The 20,586-nt window shown below is 38.9% G+C and overlaps 1 protein-coding gene across 4 annotated transcripts in view; it reads right to left on the bottom strand.

Annotated features, from left to right (window-relative positions):
* SH3KBP1 (SH3 domain containing kinase binding protein 1) overlaps positions 1 to 20,586 on the bottom strand; it is a 237,431-nt gene that overhangs the window by 153,030 nt on the left and 63,815 nt on the right. The window lies entirely within an intron of this gene.

Raw genomic sequence — 20,586 nt, 5'->3', positions numbered from 1 at the left:
CCTGGCTCTGTCTTTTGGGTAACCTTCTTCTATGTATTGGAAGGTCATGGGACATGTGCTCCAGCTTCCACAGCCACAGAACTTGTTCCAGTTTACCAATGTCTGTCTTTTACAAAAAATCCACATCCCATCCACAAAATGGGATGCTGTGTTCTAGATGTGGACTAACGAGTGCCAGGTAAAGGAGGATTATCACTTCCCTCAATCTGCAGGCTATTAATGCAGCCCAGGATGCTGTTGACTGTGTTTGATGCCAGGTTACAAGACTGGGTCATGTTTAGCTTGCTGTCCACCAGGACCCACAGGTCCTTTTCAGCAGAGTTGCTCTCAAACCCATCAGGCCCCAGCCTGTATGTCTGCCAGCAATTCCTCATTCCCATGGACAGAACTGGTATTTGCCCTTGCTGGATTTACTAAGGTTCCTGTCTGGGTCCCTCTGAACATCAGTCCAGCCTTCAAACACGTCAGCTGCTCCCATGATTTGGTGTCATCTGCAAATTCGAGAAGATCTTCTACATTGAGCAGGTATCAGGGACAGCAGATAGATTCAGACAAACTTTTCCCCTTGTAAAAACCTCTACCTCTCATCCTCCCTTTCAACTTTCATACATTCACTGTCCTCTTCTACATCCCAATGCAGTAGCAACTTCCACCATCCCACAGCACTGTACCACACACAGGAAATACTGTAGATCTTATTTAGGTTTCCAACATATCAGACATGAGCACTAAACCATAGAAAGCAAATTTCTATTTGAAGTTTCTGAAGTTGTTATCTGAGAAGATTGCACACAGTTCTTGTATAAAAGTGAACCACATGATAATTTAAGAATATTGCATGCATTTAGAAGAAAATGTTACATCGCTTTCTAAAAAATGGACTAGACTAATACATACAATATTCCACAAGCTTTTTTTCACAGACTTAAAAATTAAAATAGGTAATAAATGAGTCCACCTGAAGCTTGTTGTATTGAAGCTTTAAATTTATCTTGCAGCTAGGTGACAAACTTACGGTATGTTAAAAAATTATCTACAGTTTAAACAGAATTTCTGAGTCAAACAGCACTCTTGTGAACAGGACCACAGGACAACAGCCTACAGAAGACCCCATCTTGCCAGAACTTGCTTCCTGTGTGTCATTAGTGTGTTATTTTCCATTCTTTATGTCAGAATGTAATTAAATCCTCAACTCACAAATTTTGAAACTCACAAAGTTTTTGCCACTTCAGAAGTGACAGAGAAAAATATCTGCTATAACAGAAAGTGCTGTACCCTCAAGTCTCCACAAGAATGATTCTGGTGCCTTTGCTGCTGCTGACAGCTTTTTGAGGAAGCCTTGTTTGACTCCTGGAAAAAAAAAAACCCAAACAGGAATACAACAAGCCAACTCCCAAACATTGGCATTTGTTTGTAGGGTGGGAAGTCTTACACTTCCTTTCTTGTCCACTATTCATAGAAAAAAAGACAGACACACATGCCGAGTGTCCAATAAGCCGAAATTCATACAGAATGTACAGCACCTTGCAGTCACCCAAATCGTCTAAGAATTGCTTTTTTCATACCTTTCTAGTACTGGTTTGGGCTACTTTTCAGCACCGTTTCCTTTGATGATCATGAGAAAGGTCATAATTTTTCATAGCTACTGCCCACAGTAACATAATGTGATCAACCCCAGCAGCATGAAATTACAAATCCAGGAGGGAATTGAAAGGAAAAGTGGAAAAATTCTCTGAACAGCGAAACAGAAATCAATCAAACAAAAGCCAATCCCACCCAGCTAAGCTGAAATCTTAACAGAAACATACTCATACTTAGCAATACCCTATGGGAAGCCCATATCTAAGCAGCTTAGCACACATTCTGCAGTAGAGAAGTTATGCCAGCTTTAAGCCACTTGCTCACCTTTTCAATTCCTGGTCTTAGTCTATGGCACAAGACTTAGAAACATACAAACAAAACCGAACAGAAGCCCCACACCTTAAGCAGACTCACTGCTGCAGCCTGCAGCAAACATTAGTGCCAATATTATACCCTCTGTCCTCAACCCTCTCTCCAGTACATTGTTTCTGCCTCAGTGCTGACTTCTCTTCTACACTGCTCACCCTTGGGGACCTCCGCATTTTGGGATTTTTCTTCAGCTGTGGCCCAAACAGAAGTAGGACACTGGCCCTGTCCATGACTGTTTCATTGCTAATACACCTCCTGGTCCACATCATGTAGCCCTCTCCCATGCAGTGCCTGGGCACAGCTCAGTGAATAACCCAGCACACAGGCTGTTCCCAACAGGCAACGTGGAAGAGGTGAGCTGGCAGAGGAAGGGCAGGACAGAAGGTTTTGTCATGTGAGCTGAGCTATGCCTCTTATCCTCAGGACAAAGAAAGGGATCCTAATGCTGTTAAATTCACAAATATTGACACAGCCCTTTATACATATCCCCACTCCCACCTGCTGTAAAAAACAGGTTATTACTCTGAAGCACTATAATGCCTTACTGAAAACTGCATTTCTGCTTGAAAAAGGGAGTGAAAACAAAACACAAACAACTCTGGCCACCAAGCCAGCTCACTTTATTTCACCAAAAAAATACACTGAAAATGACCACCTTGCATATTTGGTAAATGATGCAACTACAGTAGCCCTAAAAGCTTGGTGCTCCATCACTAATTGTTATAGAAATCTCTCTACATAACCCCTTCATTCTAGATTTGCATGGAGGAAAAGCCTACCACATGAGGAAAGAGTAGGCAAATAAAGCTTCCAAACCCACGTGTACCAAAGGTGGCTTTTGGGAACTTCCCCCAGTGTACTGCAAAATCCATTTTTGGTTCTGGTTTCAAGTTGAAGTTTTCAGATGGAATGTTTTCTTTAAAAGAAATAATATGTACACAAAGAAGTAGAAAGCAAACTTTCACTTAGGACAGGAAGTCCCCAAACTGCCATGGGTAGTTCAAGAACAGCTGAATTTAAATGCTAAAGGTGGATGAATAGAAACTAATAATCCAGTTGTGAGCTCAGGGACTGATGTTTCTTGAAGAAGGAGCTTGTATATGAAAAGAGAGGAGAAACAAGAAAGGTAAGAGACTTTACTACATTATAGTGCTCTAAAATACTGGAAAAAAATCAACCTAGAATTAGCTGTCTGCCTAACAAGGACTGCAGTGTACCTCCTGACTAGGATTCTTGCACTGGTTTCTGGTGGTATTTTGACCACAGCAAATATACTCACACCCTGAACAGATACAACCACCACACACTGTGGGCCAAGCTGCCCTTGAGTAGGACAGGGGGGACTGGACAGGTACTGCAGGACATCTGTGGCGTGCTGAATCTCCTCAAAAGGACACCATGTGAGCACCTTCACTAGAAATCCCTGTGGTGACACTAGCTGGACCAGACTCAAGGACCTAGAGAGCCCTTTCCAGAACCAAGTCCATGGAGAGTCCCACACAGAGTCTCAGGAGAAGGGGCTCAAATGGATCCCAAGTGCAGCGCTTGGCTCTTCACCTCACCACAAGTGTCTCACCTACTCCTCCGATTCGTAGATGTTTCTGCAGAATGAGCAGCTGTCTCACTGACACAGCCTACCTGCAAAGAGGTAGGCTTTCACAGTGCTAAAAGCTTCAAAAATATCTCTAAACCTAATTTTTTATGCTATTTGATACTTGATTTTGGGACAGAGCCTGGTATAAATTTCCTTGGTCAAAATGCTGCATTTTTTCCTAGCCCACACAAAGATAATTGCAGGTTATTAGCAGATAATTTTCAAGGGACTATGCCTCAGGAACCCAGTCCTTAAGTAAATGACCTCGCATTTCAACCACTAAATCTAAACCAGGTCCTCTTGACGCCATAGATTTTAAAACAGCTTCCACCTCTTGTGTATGTGGGTTTCAGAGTGATTCCAATATGATAAGCAGTTCTTACCAGGAAGAGGCATGCTTGATCTGAGAAATACTGAAAAAAAAGTCACTGAATTTTAAAAATAAACTTTAAGCCTGATTTGATAAAATATTACAATTTCAAAGATATTATGGGAATGTAAGCATATTTCAGAGTACTCTGAATACCCTTACACTTTGTATACCCTTTTAATATAATGTAACTAGTCTTCAACCATACTGCATAGATGCCAACAGCCAAATCACCATGAAAAGATTATTTTCTTCTGGCAAATTTTGAAATATGTTTCTCCAAAGAAACACAAAATACTAGAGAATACTTAAGCTGGTTTTATTTGGATCTTCTCTAATCCAATCCTATATCAGTATGAGCCACAGAAAACTTGTAAGACATTTTCTGTAAGCTTGTGAGCTTTACAACATGATCAAATATTAACAACAAATTATATAGTGTGATGAAACTCCATCACATAGCAAAATACAACATATTCAAGTGTACCTGTACCCTATTAAATGGCTATTTCAACCTATAAAATTCAGAAATTAAGCATCTTTCATCTTTTTTTAAGTAAAAAGCTGTTACTCATTGACATGACACCTTTTCAAGCTGGAGAAAGACAAAAAGAGTGGTTAACAGTTTACAAAGACAAAAGTCTTTGGCTCACCTGTCATTTTTCTACTGTTGTTTGCAAGACCTAGCTTTGTTTTCAGGATTTCATCGTTCATTACCCTTCAAGGAAAAAGTCTATTCTATCTGTGTGTCTACATGCTGAAGTTTCCACTCATCTATCAAAAAGCTTTTTTTAATTTATAGCAAATCCTTGAATTAGGTCAGTCACAAAAGTTACAGTTAGTATCTGTTACCAAGTCTGAAGGAAAGTACAAGAACTTCTGTCTTTTTCACTACACCAAAGTTTCGAGAATTTTTCACTCTAGCAGTTCTGACCTTTACAGGAAACTGAGATGAAAACATTTGAGGAAATTGCTGCAACTCTTTCCATGACTGTAAAGGCAATGAAATACTATTCTGTGCTGCTGCAGGTATGAAATGCTACAGCCAACACTACATTCCTCATAGTTGTTGGGAGCCATGAAAAATTATGAGAAAAATCACTATCAGACCACAAGGTGATTTATCTATGGCTTCTACATGCAAAGGCAAAAACAGTTCTTGCATACTAGAAACAAGAGGTTTAATCAAGATCAAAGCTTTTTGAAAACAAGACACAAGCATACTGAAAGAGTTAAAAGCTGAGAAATAATGAGGCTTTCACAATTCAAAAATCTACAGCCTGTACATTGCTTGAGGCGAAATACGGGAGCAGGAATAAGAACCCAGAATCATATGCAGCCAGGGGGAAACCACGCAACACATTTGAATTATCAAAAGATGACAATGGAAACGTCAGAAGCGCTTTGACCCCTCTGAGATACAGAATGCTTTTCCTTTAATCTCTTTTCTCAAAAATCATACTTTACATTTCAAGAGACAACTGCCACCATGATTTCCTGCAAACAATGTCTGCAACTTCAAACAATATATGAATTCAATTACCCATTTATCTTAAAACCTCAAATTTTAACTCTGTTACAGAGTACATCAAAGAAATAGTCCTTCTGAGTCATTTTCTGTGACATTTTCACTAAAACTAGTTAAGAGTTATTGAATAATTATAAATGTGCTTAGATATAAACGTAACTCTGATATTGCCAAGACTCTTGCAGTTCTACTACAAAATAAACAATGTATCCAGCAGCAAGGTTTGAACAAACCTTCCCAACAACTGAACTAATATCAATGTGAAAATTATTTTCAACCAGAAAGATGGTGGCAGCACTAAAATCCACTATGCCTTCATAGTACTAGCCTTAAACTCCATAAAGAGCAAAATGACAACCCTTCAAAGACAATAAAGAAAACACCTAGCTTTTATTTTCCTGGCTTCTGCATCACTTGAGATTCACTAGTCTTTGGTTTCTCCTTTCTAGGGCAATACCAGCTCCAAGACACCGAGGCAGAACATGGGACCTTCAAGCACCACTACCAAGACTGAGATCTCTCCATTAGCTGTTCATAACGGGAGACACTTCTCAGTGGCTCTGTCAGCAAAGAGAGAGGGAAGGACAGCTTGGAGACCGTGCTTCCCCAGCAGTGACCCCCAGCTTCTAGCAGCTGCACAGATCCCATACTGCTATTGCACACATCATCTGAGCTCATGACAAAAGTTATGCTCTTGTTTCACTACAGGACTCCACATCCTCTCTCCTCTTTCGCTATCAGCTTATCCCAAGTTTATAGGAAACTTGTTCCCAACTCCCTGCCACGCATGTGACATAATCTTTGAAAAAAAAAAAAAAAATAGGGTTACTGCTCATGAGCCTCCTGGTTTGTGCAGTACTGCCTAGTTCTGGGGTTATTTCTAAACCACAGCCTCCTAAGCCTCTCTCAAAGAGTTCTTTGGTTTCTGTATCTAGCCTTCAAAATCAAGTCTATTTCTGTGTCTCACATGACTTCTATCTGATTTACGGCTTGATAGAGAAAATAACACATTTGTTCACTGAGTTTTACATGCTGAACAGTGTATCTATTCCAGTAGTAACAGCAGCAATATTCAGAATAAAGCACATTAAGGATGAAGGCTCTGATATGTCTTAACCGCCTTTTTTTCTTGTTGTGTTCCACAAAAAACATGCAATCTTCTGTTCTGCTCCTTCCAGGTGCAAATAAACTCTTGAAAGCCATTCATGTACAGTCAAAAGCGCTGCTTGCATGGCTGCTCAGGTAAGCCCACAGTGCTGCCCTTGCTTCTCAGATGGAAGGCGTCATGAACACTGCAAAGCTTCCTGTCAGGGCACTGCTCAGCTATTTACGTACGCATCTAGAACCTAGCCTGCACAACCATAAATTCATTACATAGCTGTAAGTAAAGGCTTCCACAGCCCAGCTGTCGTGTGTATTGTTCTTGTAGCATTTAAATATTAATGCTATTTTTAATTTTATTTATAAACTTTACTTAATACAGAGAAAATACCTCAAACATTTGAGACAATGTATTGGGTCACATAAAAGTATCTATGTAAAAAATTAATAGTTTGGATTTAGTGCAAACAACTTGCAACAGACAAAATTACTATGAAATGACAAAGCAACAGTTGTTACGAAAGAAAATTAACTCCTACATCCAGTGTATTCCACATTAACTGCAAAAATACTGTGCCACTGGAGGCACAGTACAATCAGCTCTTGCTTAAACTTCTCTGTGCTATTTGTGTCTGAACGTTCCCTGTTTACCCAAGCCTGAGATGCCTGTACTATGATGCCCTCCCTACCACAGCTCTAAGGAGGCCACACTGCCACACCTGAATTCCTCTGTTCCTCTCCTACGCACCAAGGCCCAGTATGCTACAGCAAACCGAAACTTTTAAAGAATCTCCACGTTATTCCTTTTTTGATACATCTTTGTTACATTTTTTGTACATCCTTCTGATAATAAAAGGTCTTCTGGATAAGCTATGCACTCTTGCATATGTAGAAAGCCTTGTGCTTTTAGAAAGCTGAGTGCATGTTTTATAATAAAATTAACAAAACTCTCAGATTTCTTAAGTCTTATGTAATCTTTCAGCTCTTTTTTACACGAACATGAGTATGTTTTCCTGCATCCATTCAGATCAAGAAAATCTCTTTCCATGCCCTTAGCCTCAGACTTCATTCTTCGGTTCGAAAGGAGACAGCTCATATTCACCTATATCATTTAGGTATTGTTTTTTTTTAAATTACCAAAAAAAAAAAAAGAATAAAAGAAAGGGGAAAGAAGAAAAAGGGACTACAAGAAACAGCAAGGAATACAACAGTAAGAAAAGCAGGGAGCACATTTTAAAAAAATATGTACCAAATATATAACACCAATTGTCTCAGAGAAAGTCAGGAGGAAAAAAGAATACACCCTCTCCTCATTGTGGTTTGGGTTTTGGAGATGTGCTTGGCTACAGCAGTGATTAGCTTCACTGCCACCAGGACAAGCAATTCATTACATCTTAATGCACTTAACAGACCAAGGCTGAAAATGATAACTAGAGCAATTAAAAAAGGCAAATAGGAGAAAGATGCTATGCTGGGTGATGGATGACATTCCAAGACACTTGATTCATCCTGACCCCAACACTGGCATGCTGAGGAGGGGAGAGTGGTCCAGGCCTGATGCTCTGTTCCTGATCTCCTCTCTAGCAGGTACTCTAACAGCACCTATGAATCCCACACCATGGTAGCAGAAAAAATGACAGTACCTCTCTCTGAGATGTTACAATCTAGGTGTAAGAAAAATTATAACTGATTAACAGAAACATCAGATGGCAAGAAGCATGAAGAAGCAAAAGTGATCAGCATGGACCAGGTGCATAAGCACTTACCAGCATTTTGTAAGCACTGTGACATGACACCTCTAAGGAAGACTTTGAAAGACAGCAAGTAAATTTGTGGATCTTTATGTGCAGGTTCCCCAGGTAGGTGAGAAGTACGAAAGCAGAAGCTTGTTTTAAATTTATTAAATAGGCGAGGAAAACAGAACTTGTCACCTTGCCAGCAGAACAGGGGCACACAGTCCTACCATCCATGTATGAGACACTTAGGAGATGGTGGTCAAAAGACTCTAAAAATTAAAGTGGACAAGTCATAGAGCTCATACAGGCTTTGCATTTCTGAAACCTTACAGAGAGTCATATTGTTTGGCTGCAGCAGGTTTCATAACCTGGAAGTCACCTTATTTCTTCCTGACACCAAGTTGTCTGCTAGCACTCACCAGTGAACCCCTGCAGCACACACTCCTCCCCAGTTTTAATCTGGGGCTGAGAGTTTGTTCTGCTTTACATATTTAGCAACGCATGTGAGTAGTGAGATCTGGGGTAAGAGGCACTGCTGCAGCAGGGATTGCCATGGGGAAGATGCTTGGCAACCAGCCTCTTTAGCTGGAGCCCTCCTCCTCCTCTCACATCTCCATTAACCCTCATGACAATGGGTGGCCAGTCAGGCTTTCATCAGTTGGATCTCCTGCCTTTCACCTGTGTTTGGCAACAGCACAGTACAGTCTGTATGGGTTTCAGCTGCCCCATGGTCTCAACACATGTACACACACACACACACACACACACACACAAACATCTCTGCAGGTGCTTAGAAACACATGCATGCTCCTCCCTGCATCTGTGAGTACTGTGGCAAAGTACTGTGGGGAGGCGCAAAAGGTGCTTCTCAACCAGCTTCCCCTTAGTCCAGCTCCAGCAGAGTGAAATTATTCAAGCAATTTCAGTTTTCAACAGAATTCAGTTTCTTCATACAAGGCTCCATTTTTATCCAACTATTAGAAGCAATATTACTTTTCTTGAAAGTGCAATGTTGTTCCTCATTTCTTTGAGCAGAGAGTGGGATATGCCAGAATTCAGCATGTTAATAGTTTCCCCCCCACAGGCACCTGGCTATATTAAAAAAGGCCTGCTGTAACAGACTACAGTTTTAGAGGGTGATAAATGGATATTTTGTATAGCAGAAATATTTCTGCTGTCAGTATAAAAAGCCCTGTGCATATTAGCACGTAAAGCAAGGTTAGTACGATATACAAGAAACTACCTGAATCCATGAATTTCCAGGATTGTATCTTTGTTCCTTCTCACAACCATACGATTTGAAGTAAATGACCAACACAGAAAAAAAGACAACCTACGTTCTTACAAAAAAAGCAATGTGAGACATTATCACAAACTGTAATGTGTTAGATAACCAGATAAACTATCTCTATGACACAGCCAGGTTCAGAGAGAGACAAAATAGAACAAATCCTTTATGCAGAATCCTATCACGCACCAGATGATCCTTAACAGCAGGATTTTTTAATGAGAACATTAACTGACTCATTCAGTGCTGTGCATTGCATTTTCTGTTTAAAATCATATGGAAGAATTTTTTAATGAAAGGATTTATCTTCTCTAAATGATATGTTGTACAGCAAAAAATAAAAACAAAATAACCCCAAAAACCTGAATGAAAGTCACTGTGCTATGCAAAACATACAAAATGCAGAAAATACAGCTGCACATAATTTCAAAATATTCATTTAAACCACACTTAAAAAAACCCTGGTGATGGTCCAAACAGCCATTTTTCTTTCCAATTAACGTCAGGAAAAATTGTACGAATTCCTATAGAAGTCTTTAATCACATAATTCTACATTACAGAATTAAGATCTGTGCCATAAAAAGGTTTGGGCAAATTACAGAGATTCCTATTGTACTTTGATAGACCTGTCTTCAAATACATGCTACTCTATTAAATCAACCCAGTTACTCAACCCCCTACAGCACACAGCTATAAAGGTTATGCAGAGAAGTCCACTGAACCTATGTAGACAGGGCTAGTGTTGTGCAATTCCACTGCATGTAAAATTAAAATTAAGATTCCTGAAGATGCATCAGTATTTTAAAAGAGTCCCCTTAGCCAAGCTGAGACTTTTTTCAAGAAGAAAAAAGGGCTCATGAAAATATTTATCAGGAAAGATAGTTACAGTGTTACAGGATTTTTAGGGTTTTGTTTGTTTGCATAACCAGTTGTATGAAAGCTAGCAAGCATTAATGAAATAAGATCCTGGATTAAATCAGGGTTAATGAGATCAGGAGTAGACACATCATTATTCAAATCACACACCATGTGAACAGTATGCGCTGCCAGATTTGTAAATCGGAGATTAGAATTTAACAACTCTTCCTTCTGCAGTCTGACAGTTTAGGACTAGAGGTCTCTTCATAAATACTGCTGGCATCCACCTGCCATAGCTTAACAAGAAAATGTATTATGATTCCAGTTTTTCCCGGTGCTAAGAACCAAAAATTACAAGAGAGAACTGATGGCAGAGGCAGTTCCTCAGCACTTCTGACAGCCATGTTCCTCAAGTCTTACAACACTTACAGCTGTCAAGCAACATTTGTTATTTAATTATTTTCCTTCTTAATCTCACCTTGCTTCCTGCAAACATTACAGCAGGTACAGGTTAATTCATGTGAGTTTGGAATGGGGCCATACACCTTGTGGATTCCTTTTTGTCTAGTACAGCCTTCTGAGTTCCAGCATGTTGCTGATATCCTCATCTTCAGTGGTGGTTCTCTTTCCAGTATGTCTGGTATGCAAAAGTTTACTTCAAAGACTGAAAAGGTCATTTTTTAGGGAAAAAAAAAAAAAAAAAAAAAAGAGAGAGATGAAACTGAAAAGATTCAGAGCAAGAATTTTAATAATCCCCATTAAAAGATATCGCAGAACCATGGCAATCCCTTTATAAAAAGTAGGCCACATGTTTCTTTGGAGGTATTAGACTTAATCCTAAGGACTTGATATTTAGAAAAGATAGCCCTATTCATAAAGTCTTAAGAGCTGGGAAAGTTGACCCAAAGCTGAAACAATAGGTGTCAAAAATTCCCTGGCTGACATGGAGAAACGCAGCAGCAGTCCTGTACACTTCAGACTACTTTCTCTTAGTAGAGTGGAGGTTTCTTTTCATGGTAGAAGCTCTAGGCCCTTATATGTTGTGTGCTCTTTTACAGCTGTGAAAAAGGAGCAAGCAGGCAAAAGGAGATGCATGGGTCAATCTATTCAAGCACAACAATCTTCTACATTTTCATCTTATCCAAGAGAAGGATGGATAAGAAAGGAGGTTTAAAGAATGCGAACAGTAGAAATAACCATGCTCAACACTGATCCAGAACAGCAAAGAATGCTGTTCAAGACTAAAAAAGGTGTGATAAGTGCTACAACTGCCTGAAAGAGTTTGATATGCCATTGGTATTCATACGAGAGGTGCAGCCTAGCATCTCAGATTGGAAAAGATTTGGTGACCATGATCCTCACATGAAATTACTCAATCCCATAATTACTGAATGTTTGCAAAAGAGATTGGCATGTTACCTTTGAAGTAATGCATCATACTGAAACTACCTTTGCAGTTTCTCAACGTAGTGTTTATTCAGCCGGCATGAAACTAAACAAACTTAGGGATATCAGAGCCACACAGGCTCATTACCTTGTATTAAAAAAAAGGTAGAGGACATATTATGGTCAAGTCCACATGAAAAAAACTGATGTGTATCTACCTACCACACTCAGCAGGATTCCTGTTTACAGATAAGAAGAGTTGCATGAGAAAGTATGATCTTTGTTTGGGTAAGTCTCCTTCCAAGCAGAGCCAGCCATTTTATGGTGTTTCCCAATGTGACATGTGGTACCAGTATGCATGAGGCTCACTGCTATTAAAACTCCAACTTTATAAATAAGACAGGGGTGAAAGTACTGATTACATAGTTCTGCCGAGGGGAAAGGAAAGTTTGAAGATGAGAGTTAAATGAAAGCAAGCAGACAGCAGGTGCATAGGAGTCATCAAGGATGAAGAAATGGTGCAGTCTGGCCATATATAAACTCCAGGACTGACTCTTCTGAATCTGCTTGCCTTGTTGAGCATCACTGAACGATGATGCAGACTGACTCAGCAAGCAGAAACAAGATGATTTCAGGAGCCACAAACTCCTATGGAAATTGCCTCTAAGTACTTTTTAATTTAAAAACTTAATACATAAGTTTTCATTTTTAAATTTAGACAAGAATCAAGAGGAAAAAATTTTATATGCTATATGTGAAAAGAAGACCTCTCAGTTCATCTAAGCATTAGCAATTCTTTTTAATTGGGCTTTTTGCTGACCAACTTATCAAGAAAAGAATAATACATTTTAAAACAGTTGATAAACTCCTGGTCTGTGAGTGCTGCAGGCTGAGGGAAGACACTGAACGTTACTCCTATGTGTTGGAGGGCTCACCTACATTTCGAGTAAAGACTTCGCATAACCTTAACTATGAAACTGCTGTGTCTCCAATTATATATATGCAGAGCTATGCCTTGAAATTCTGCTAAATATTGACTTACATGACTCTCAGGAAGACAGGAAAAATGACAATACATGACATAGCTTCTGTTCCCCTACAGCAGCTTACCTCAAAAGTAGCTCTCAGCTCTAAAAGATAAATGTGTGTGTATACAAAACACAAACCAGAGAAAACTAAGCCATCAGAAAAACCATTGGATAATTAATATAAATACAAACATGTCTTGAAAAAAAGGGTGGAATCTCATTTAGCAAAAGGCAGTATCGTTCCATTTGTGACAAAGACTGAACTCAAGAAGTTGTAGGCAAAGCTGAGTAGTTTTCTTCCAGGCAATTCATAAGAAGATTCTCCATCCATCCTGTTCCTGAACTGTATTTCTTATTGAAAAGGCAAAAACAAACACTTCTTCCCCCCGATACTCTGACGGCTTCTAGAAATTACAGGATATCCCAGATGTATTTATATTTAAACTCCTTCACTGCAAGCAGCTTCAAATTCAGGTGTAGGGGTTTTTTTTACCTTTACATTATTAACTTTGACAACTCAGAGCAGAAACCACTTGGTTCCTTTGCTTTCATTGGGAACCCTTCTTGACATGTTTACTCAAGGTCAAGAAGTATACTTTATACACAGGTATTCCTAGTGATTTTAACAGGCCTTGTCATGCAGTAAATTTTTTAGGCATTTTAAGTGAGGATAACTTCCTCTGCCCCTTGGAAACAACACAAAACCTAGTAACACTCAGTCTTCTGAGTAATAATTAATGCAAAAAACGTGGCTGGCCGTTGACAAGCAAAAATCACCCAGTCACACTATAAAAAGATTAATGAAAACAGAATCACTGGCATTTTAAGATGTAGCTGTTAAATACCATGAAACCACCTCCCTCACTGATCCCCTCTCCTAGCTCTATCTGGAGATAACTGGCAGACACTACATACTTGTATGTAAAATACTCTCCATAGGCTGTATTAAAATTTATTGAATATTCAAGCATTTGAAACACACACACAATTTAATTTTGATGGCCCATTAAAACTTGTCTGATTGGAAAAAAATTAGGAAGGAGCAAATATTTATGCTACGTATGCTGTAATAGCCACTTCAAATTACAATTCATATTCAGCATATCACTCATAACTTTGAGTTGTATGGTTCCAATTCTTCTTGTATGAGAAACTAAAAAGAAAAGAAAAAAAAAATCTCATTTATTTGTGGAAGAGGGCCCAGAGAGAACATCATCAGTAAAAGAACCTCAACTTGTGGTTTAAGAAATCTGTACTGAATGAGCTATATCTAAAAGCTCATTCCTCAGGAAAAACAAGACCCAAAGCCTGTCAGCACTTCTTACACTGTGAATGCACTGTTCCTCTCCCGCTGTGATCTAGGCTAGATGGGGGAATATTGAAAAATACAAATGTTATCTAGGAGAACTTGTACAGCAGTAGTTTAAAAAAACCCACCAAAACCAAAGGTGTGCTCTGCTTTGTTAACAGTATGCTTATAATCACAAATCAACTAACAGACTACTTCAGGAAAGTGATTAACCACTCTTGACAAGGCCTGTGATGGACACTTCCCAGAATTGTGAGTGTTGGACTTGGTACAGAGATCTCTGAAAAGGAAGCTGGGATAAATACACACCGTACTACACTGAAAAGCATAAAAGGAGAAGCGATCCCTTTTAATCCCAATATGAGACTGGGAAGATACAAGGCTTGTTGAGGATGTTCTACTAGAGGAAGAGGAACACGAATGCAGAGCAAGCTAGCAGCAACCATTAGATCAAAGGGTCTGGCAAGCAGCTTGAAGGCCACAGCTGAAAGGAAACCCCACACAGAGCTGGGGAAGGGGACAGGCAGTCATAAGCTTGTGCTACACAAACTAGTTTGGATGTGTCTGCACTGTACTATGTAACATACAAGTGCTCAGGTGCAAAGGTGACATTCACTAACCTGTAAGTGGTGGTAAATGTAAAGATGTGAAAGATAGGCAAAATCTCAGTAGATCAGTACACCTGCTAGTGATGAAAACAAACTTAGGCATGCTGTAGCCAGTACCCATTTAAGGAGATGAAACTCATACATGCCTGTAACAGTATTTCCATTTAGCCTTCAGTCCTTTAAAGAGAATTGGCTGATCCTGTATTTTGTTGCTGGCCACCTTTCGTATGTCTTCTGTCCCTCTACCACGTGAGTTTTGCACAGTCACTGACTACTTCATTGAATTTGCAAGTATTTACTAGTAATTTCAGACCTAGTCATTTTCAACACATATTTCATTATCTACCATCTATGCTATCACTAAATTTAAGTTGGCACAGACTACAGGGCACAAGGAAAGAGTTTGTTTGCTTTGGACTTCTTTTTTGCTGGAGTACTGAACAGGGTGTGAACAGTGACAGGAGTCACGTGAACCCCCTGAACAGCTGAAGTACTGGGGCAAGAGCCTTCATCTATAAATTGGGAAGGGAAGTTAACCGGTATGATCGAACATGTTTGGTAATTATTAGTCAATGTGCTAAGGCCTGCAGTTCTAACAGCTACAAGAAGCTCCTAAAATCAACAATTTTAAAGCACATTAAATCCTTAAAAATCATGTTTATCATTATTATTTCATATTCATTTTTTAAAAAAAATCACTCCCTCAGCTAGATAAGCTTTATCTCACATTCACTGTGGCCAGACCCACTCAAATAAACATGCAATAACTGGCAGCAGCCATAAGAAAGCAAAAAAGAAGCTTGAATAAGGGCTGTACTGGCCAAGTAATGGTCAATTCCATGTTTCCTGAATTCTTAAATATTTATTAAATACACATGCAAGTCAAAAGGAAGCCTCTGGTCTCCATTTATTTACACAGTTACACAAATCCTTAAACAGAACCAAGCACCCCTTAACGTTAACACCATTGACAATTTAATAGGAAGCCATTTGCCGTTTGTAAAACAAAGGCTGAAGACACAGGTGACCAAAACCAGTGTTTCAGCTTCTCCCTTCTCACTCTTTACAACATGGAACAGTATTCCGTTCTTCTCTCAGGTTCTCCTGTACCTCATAACACCGTCTTCAGCACGACAGTTTCACTGATCAGCGATGAAAAATAAAGCAGTTCAGTTTTCAATAACATGAAATTCCCTCTCACACTTCTAATTTTCTTTGTTATTCAAATCTATTTACACGACACATATATGCAATTCTCAAGGAACTACTATATATGTACTTATTTGTCTTAGTTCATCTCTGCAGTCCTTTCTATTCAGAATTTAAATTTCAAACGTCATTTTCTATACAAAGATGCTTCTGATGCCAGAAAATAAAACCATTTTTCATTTAGTTACTCAGGTTTCCTGGTAGATCAGCGGCACCTGAAAATATTTACTCAGATTTCTGAAGTGCGCAAGAAAAACTGGAAAAGCATACTATTTCTTTTTCACAGAATCATAACTCTGTCCTTGTCTTTGGATATTTATTTTCATTCACTCAAAATTTGTGGCAGTTGGCCACAAATTACACTTTTCAAATAAGTATTATAAAACCACTGCTAAACCTGGTTTCAGTAAGAATCTCTGGTCAAATACTTTTACCAGCTCTCCAAAATTTATAGCAGAGTTTTAAAACAAGTGAGGAAATTCTATTAAATCACAAGAATTACCATAACTATTTGCCTTGTGTTCTTAATTGACATACACAAACACTTATGTATCTCATAGCCAATAAGGTTAACTGAATAAAACCAGAGAAAATTAGTATCAATCTTCACAGCACATTTCTAAACATCAGCAATTTTTAAAGTACTCGCTGGAGAGTACAGCTGAATTTTACCTCCAGTCTCTTCTCATATCACTTCTTTTAAACTTCTTTCCCTACTTTAACAACACAAGATGTCCAAAAGTAACGATGTCATGAAGACTATTTTGATTCAAAATATTTTCCAGACTCCACTGTTCCACAGTGAATAGTGTCTTCGGAAATTATTTTGTATAAATGAATAACAAAACTGTATAACTGTTCAGTGTATTAAGTAACAAAAAAAATTGCCATAGCATATGCAAAATCCTTCTGACAATGTATAAGGCAAGACAGTACTCAGTTGACACTCATCTACACTCCATTTCATTTTGTAAGCTTTATTTCATAAATCTAATCTTTCCCAATTAAGTGGATGCTTTAATTCAATTATTTAAACAAAGAACACTCCGATTCTTTCAATCCTATTCCCCAGTCACTGCTTGAATGGGTGTCTGTTGGATACATTAGAAAATGATTATTATCTAGAAGTGACCAGTAGAAATTCTGTCCAAATGGATTGTAAAACAAAGCTGGGAAATCTAGCTGAGTCATGAAACCTGTGAAAGTTGCCCAGATTTTCTCACATCTTTTCCTTGAAAAAGCTATCCCATTTCAATGCTACAAAATATGGAAGCGGTTATTTAGATTTTAACATGTTGAACTCAATTCCACACTTGTGTGATCCAATCTGAAGCAGAAGTAGCAACACTTGACTTCATGCACATCACCTGTAACTCCAACCAGGCCGTAACAACTGGCTGAAGGAGTTGAGAAGTTTTCTATTTGCAGGGCAGAGAGCAATGATACAACACAGAGTTTAACAGTAGCAAGAAAAAATGTTTGGTAGTTCTCATCCTGTCTATATATAAAAAGTTAGCTCTATATATCTGTAAGGACATTCATAGCAGAAAAGCACACTAGATATCTTTTTGTTATTCAGAGGAAGTAAATCCAGATTTGCAGTGTTTGGATGTCAGAGAAAACAACAGAACAAAATCCAAGACCACAGCCAGATGTCACTTTTGCCTGTCGCAGTGATGTCACCTTTACCAGTGTAATATCAAGTCATTAGCTTTATAACCTTTTATGCTGGATGTGTATGTACCCTGCTGAAACACTGCATCTCAGGAAGGCAAGCACTAAAATCACCATGAGACACTTCTTTACCATTAACATTTTGTACAGACTGCCAACAAAAAAGTAAGCCTCAAAAACTGAGATACAGGTTTGAAGATGCAGGTCTGATTCACAATATATCCATATCAAGCTGATGATAATTTCTAAAAAAGACTTTTGTTATGAATAGCTCGAAATTAAGAGCTCAAAGGTATTAGATCCAGTTCCAAAGCCTGTACATAATCAAACTTCACATTTTATCCACCCCATTTGCTTGGGGGCAGAAGAAAAGCCCATTGTGCAACTGTCCTTTTAGTGCTAGATGCCCTAAACAGATTGAAATCAGCTCTGCTAGGCTAACTGGACAGCCATGAAAGCCTGGAAGGTTTTGGCTGAGATGCAAAAAAGCAGAGGAATCCTCAAAATGGGGGTGGGGTAGGGCATAGGAATGAAGAGAAATGAGGGGGAAAAGAAGACTTAGTAACACGCAGTGCAGGCAAAGAACGCTTCAACATAAATGCATTCTGTCTTCCCACCACACAGTGCACTGCCTTCCACCCTCTGAAACTATAGAGGCTACCTGGTAAGAAAATAAAAACAATGCTGTTTGTTTTTAAAAGGAAAGGCATATGCTGAATTAGATCCAAAACCTAAGAAAATGTCTGATTCAAGTCTATCAGAGTGGGAAGAAAGCCTCCAAATACTGTACAGGGCAGTCCCCACCTTGTATCCAGTGGAGTTCACTCAGTTTTTGCCCTGGTGTGTTGAAGTACTTTTGTAAATTCACAGCTGAAGTAACTATGCAAGAAAGCTTCCAGAGAAGCTGGAAACTGGGAAAGGCTGTGAACCAACTTTTCTGAATTTCCTTAGACTACAACAGAGCCCTATGAACACCCTTCTAACAGGCCCTTTCCAGCCAGTAAGTATGCCGTATCACAACAGGAGTCTGTGCTGTTCAAAGGGAAAGAGACACCAATCCTACAGTAACAGGCATGTCTACAATGGTCCTGCTAACAAGTTTCACCTAATTATATGCGTTACTTGAGAAAAAAAAGCAAGAGCGTTTGTCACTGAAACTCACTATTCCTATACCAACCAAGACTGAAGAGGAGGGAAAGTGGGGAAAAGAACTCAAGTAATGCAAAAACGAACTGGGTGCTTTGAAACAGGGATTAACAATCCAGCAGGTTGGGCATCAGCTCCAGTCAAAGACCTGGCTGTAGAAAGGGAAACTCCTTCCCTCTCTCCCTTGAAAATCAAGTCAGTCCATAGATTAGGCTGCTAAATACAAAACATGTCCTAACAGAGCCAGAAGTCAGACAAACCAAGTGCTGGGTGTAGAACAGTCCGACCATATAAATCAGCAGGCACTGGCAGACTAAAACCCAGTGTATTATTTACAATTGTTTGATGAACTCAGGGTTTTGAGGGAGAAGGGAGTGAATTTGCAAATTATTTATTCATCTATCTAAAGATACGTAAAACATAAATTGCTCATTTAGGACAAATTATAAACTGTTCTACCTCTACCCAGTCACTTTCCTGAGACGAGTCCTGCAGGACAGCAGTTACAGCACTGTGTGACAGCAGCAAATTGAAATTAGCACCTAATTCTTGCGAAGAATAATTAGCATCTGCAACTTTGTACATATAGATTCTGAGTGGTAAACAGAGGAAAGTTCAACTCCATTACAGCACAGTACTGCAATGAGCAGGAGAGGCACATTCACAGCATTTCTCTCCTAGGATTATGCATAGACTATTCTCGATCTGATGTATAGATAGTTTCTGTAAGTGATTACTTGTGGAAACAAAGCTACAGGGAGTTAAGAAGTACAGTGAGCAGCATAGATTACTTTCTATCAGGCCAAGCAGTGTTAAAGATCTCACTGGCATTACCAATTCAGTAAGCTCACTCTTTGAAAACTATTCTTTTTTTTTTATTATTTTTATCTGTACATTTCTTCTATCAGCATATATTGCACACTTAGTCACAAATAGTTAACTGCCTTGGGAAAACTAATGCTAGCATATTATTACATTTCAAAACAGTATCACTAATATAATTTGTTCCTTTCTACTTTGTTCCTTTCTACAGCACTTTCCCCCTTCAATAACAGAAATGCAGCTCTTCTGAACAGGCTTGCAAAAGAGTAAGTACAAACTGTAATATGCATCTAACTCCCCCCCTCCATGGCTCAGGAAAACAAATTATCATCCAAATTACAGGATTTAGAAGTTTATGTTACTAAAAGGTAGGTTGTGGGCAACATCAACTCAGTGATTCCCATATGATGTAATCAAAAACGCAGACATGATGCTACGCACCCTATGGATTGTAGGGTGCCAACCTACCATCGCTATAATTTTGGTTTGCCCTACAATTTCTCAAGGCAATAAAACTAAATGCGATTCAGTGGTCAACAAATCCACCTCCTCTGTCACATTTAAATTATAAGTGACAGTCAGCTTAGCCAGAAAACCTAATTTCACAAAGAAAACAGACAATTTAAATAAGGCAGAGGAGCTTGGACTTTCTTTTCTTAAAAATTCACAAAGATTTTTCCTGAGCAAAAGAGATCAAGCAAGGAGTCAGTGAGATTAGATCGCAACCTAATTTTCATACAAATAAAAGAAAGAGATGACATCTATCTACTCAACCAATGCAATTACAGCTTATAAGAAAGAGCAAGATGGGCACTGAGAGTAGATATTCAAAGCACTTAATTTTCAAAGCATCGAGCCCAGAACTGGCAGGTTATACAGTATCATATATAAAACAACAAAAAAATGGTTTAAAGGCAGTATTACACTCCAATTTTGAGAAGTAACAAGAAACACTAGAGTGCCGGGTTAATTCAGAAG

This window comes from Strix aluco, chromosome 2 (assembly GCF_031877795.1).
Source record: "Strix aluco isolate bStrAlu1 chromosome 2, bStrAlu1.hap1, whole genome shotgun sequence".
NCBI lineage: Eukaryota > Metazoa > Chordata > Aves > Strigiformes > Strigidae > Strix > Strix aluco.
The sequence above is the reverse complement of the archived record's forward strand: the minus strand, read 5'-3'. Positions and strand labels throughout refer to the sequence as shown.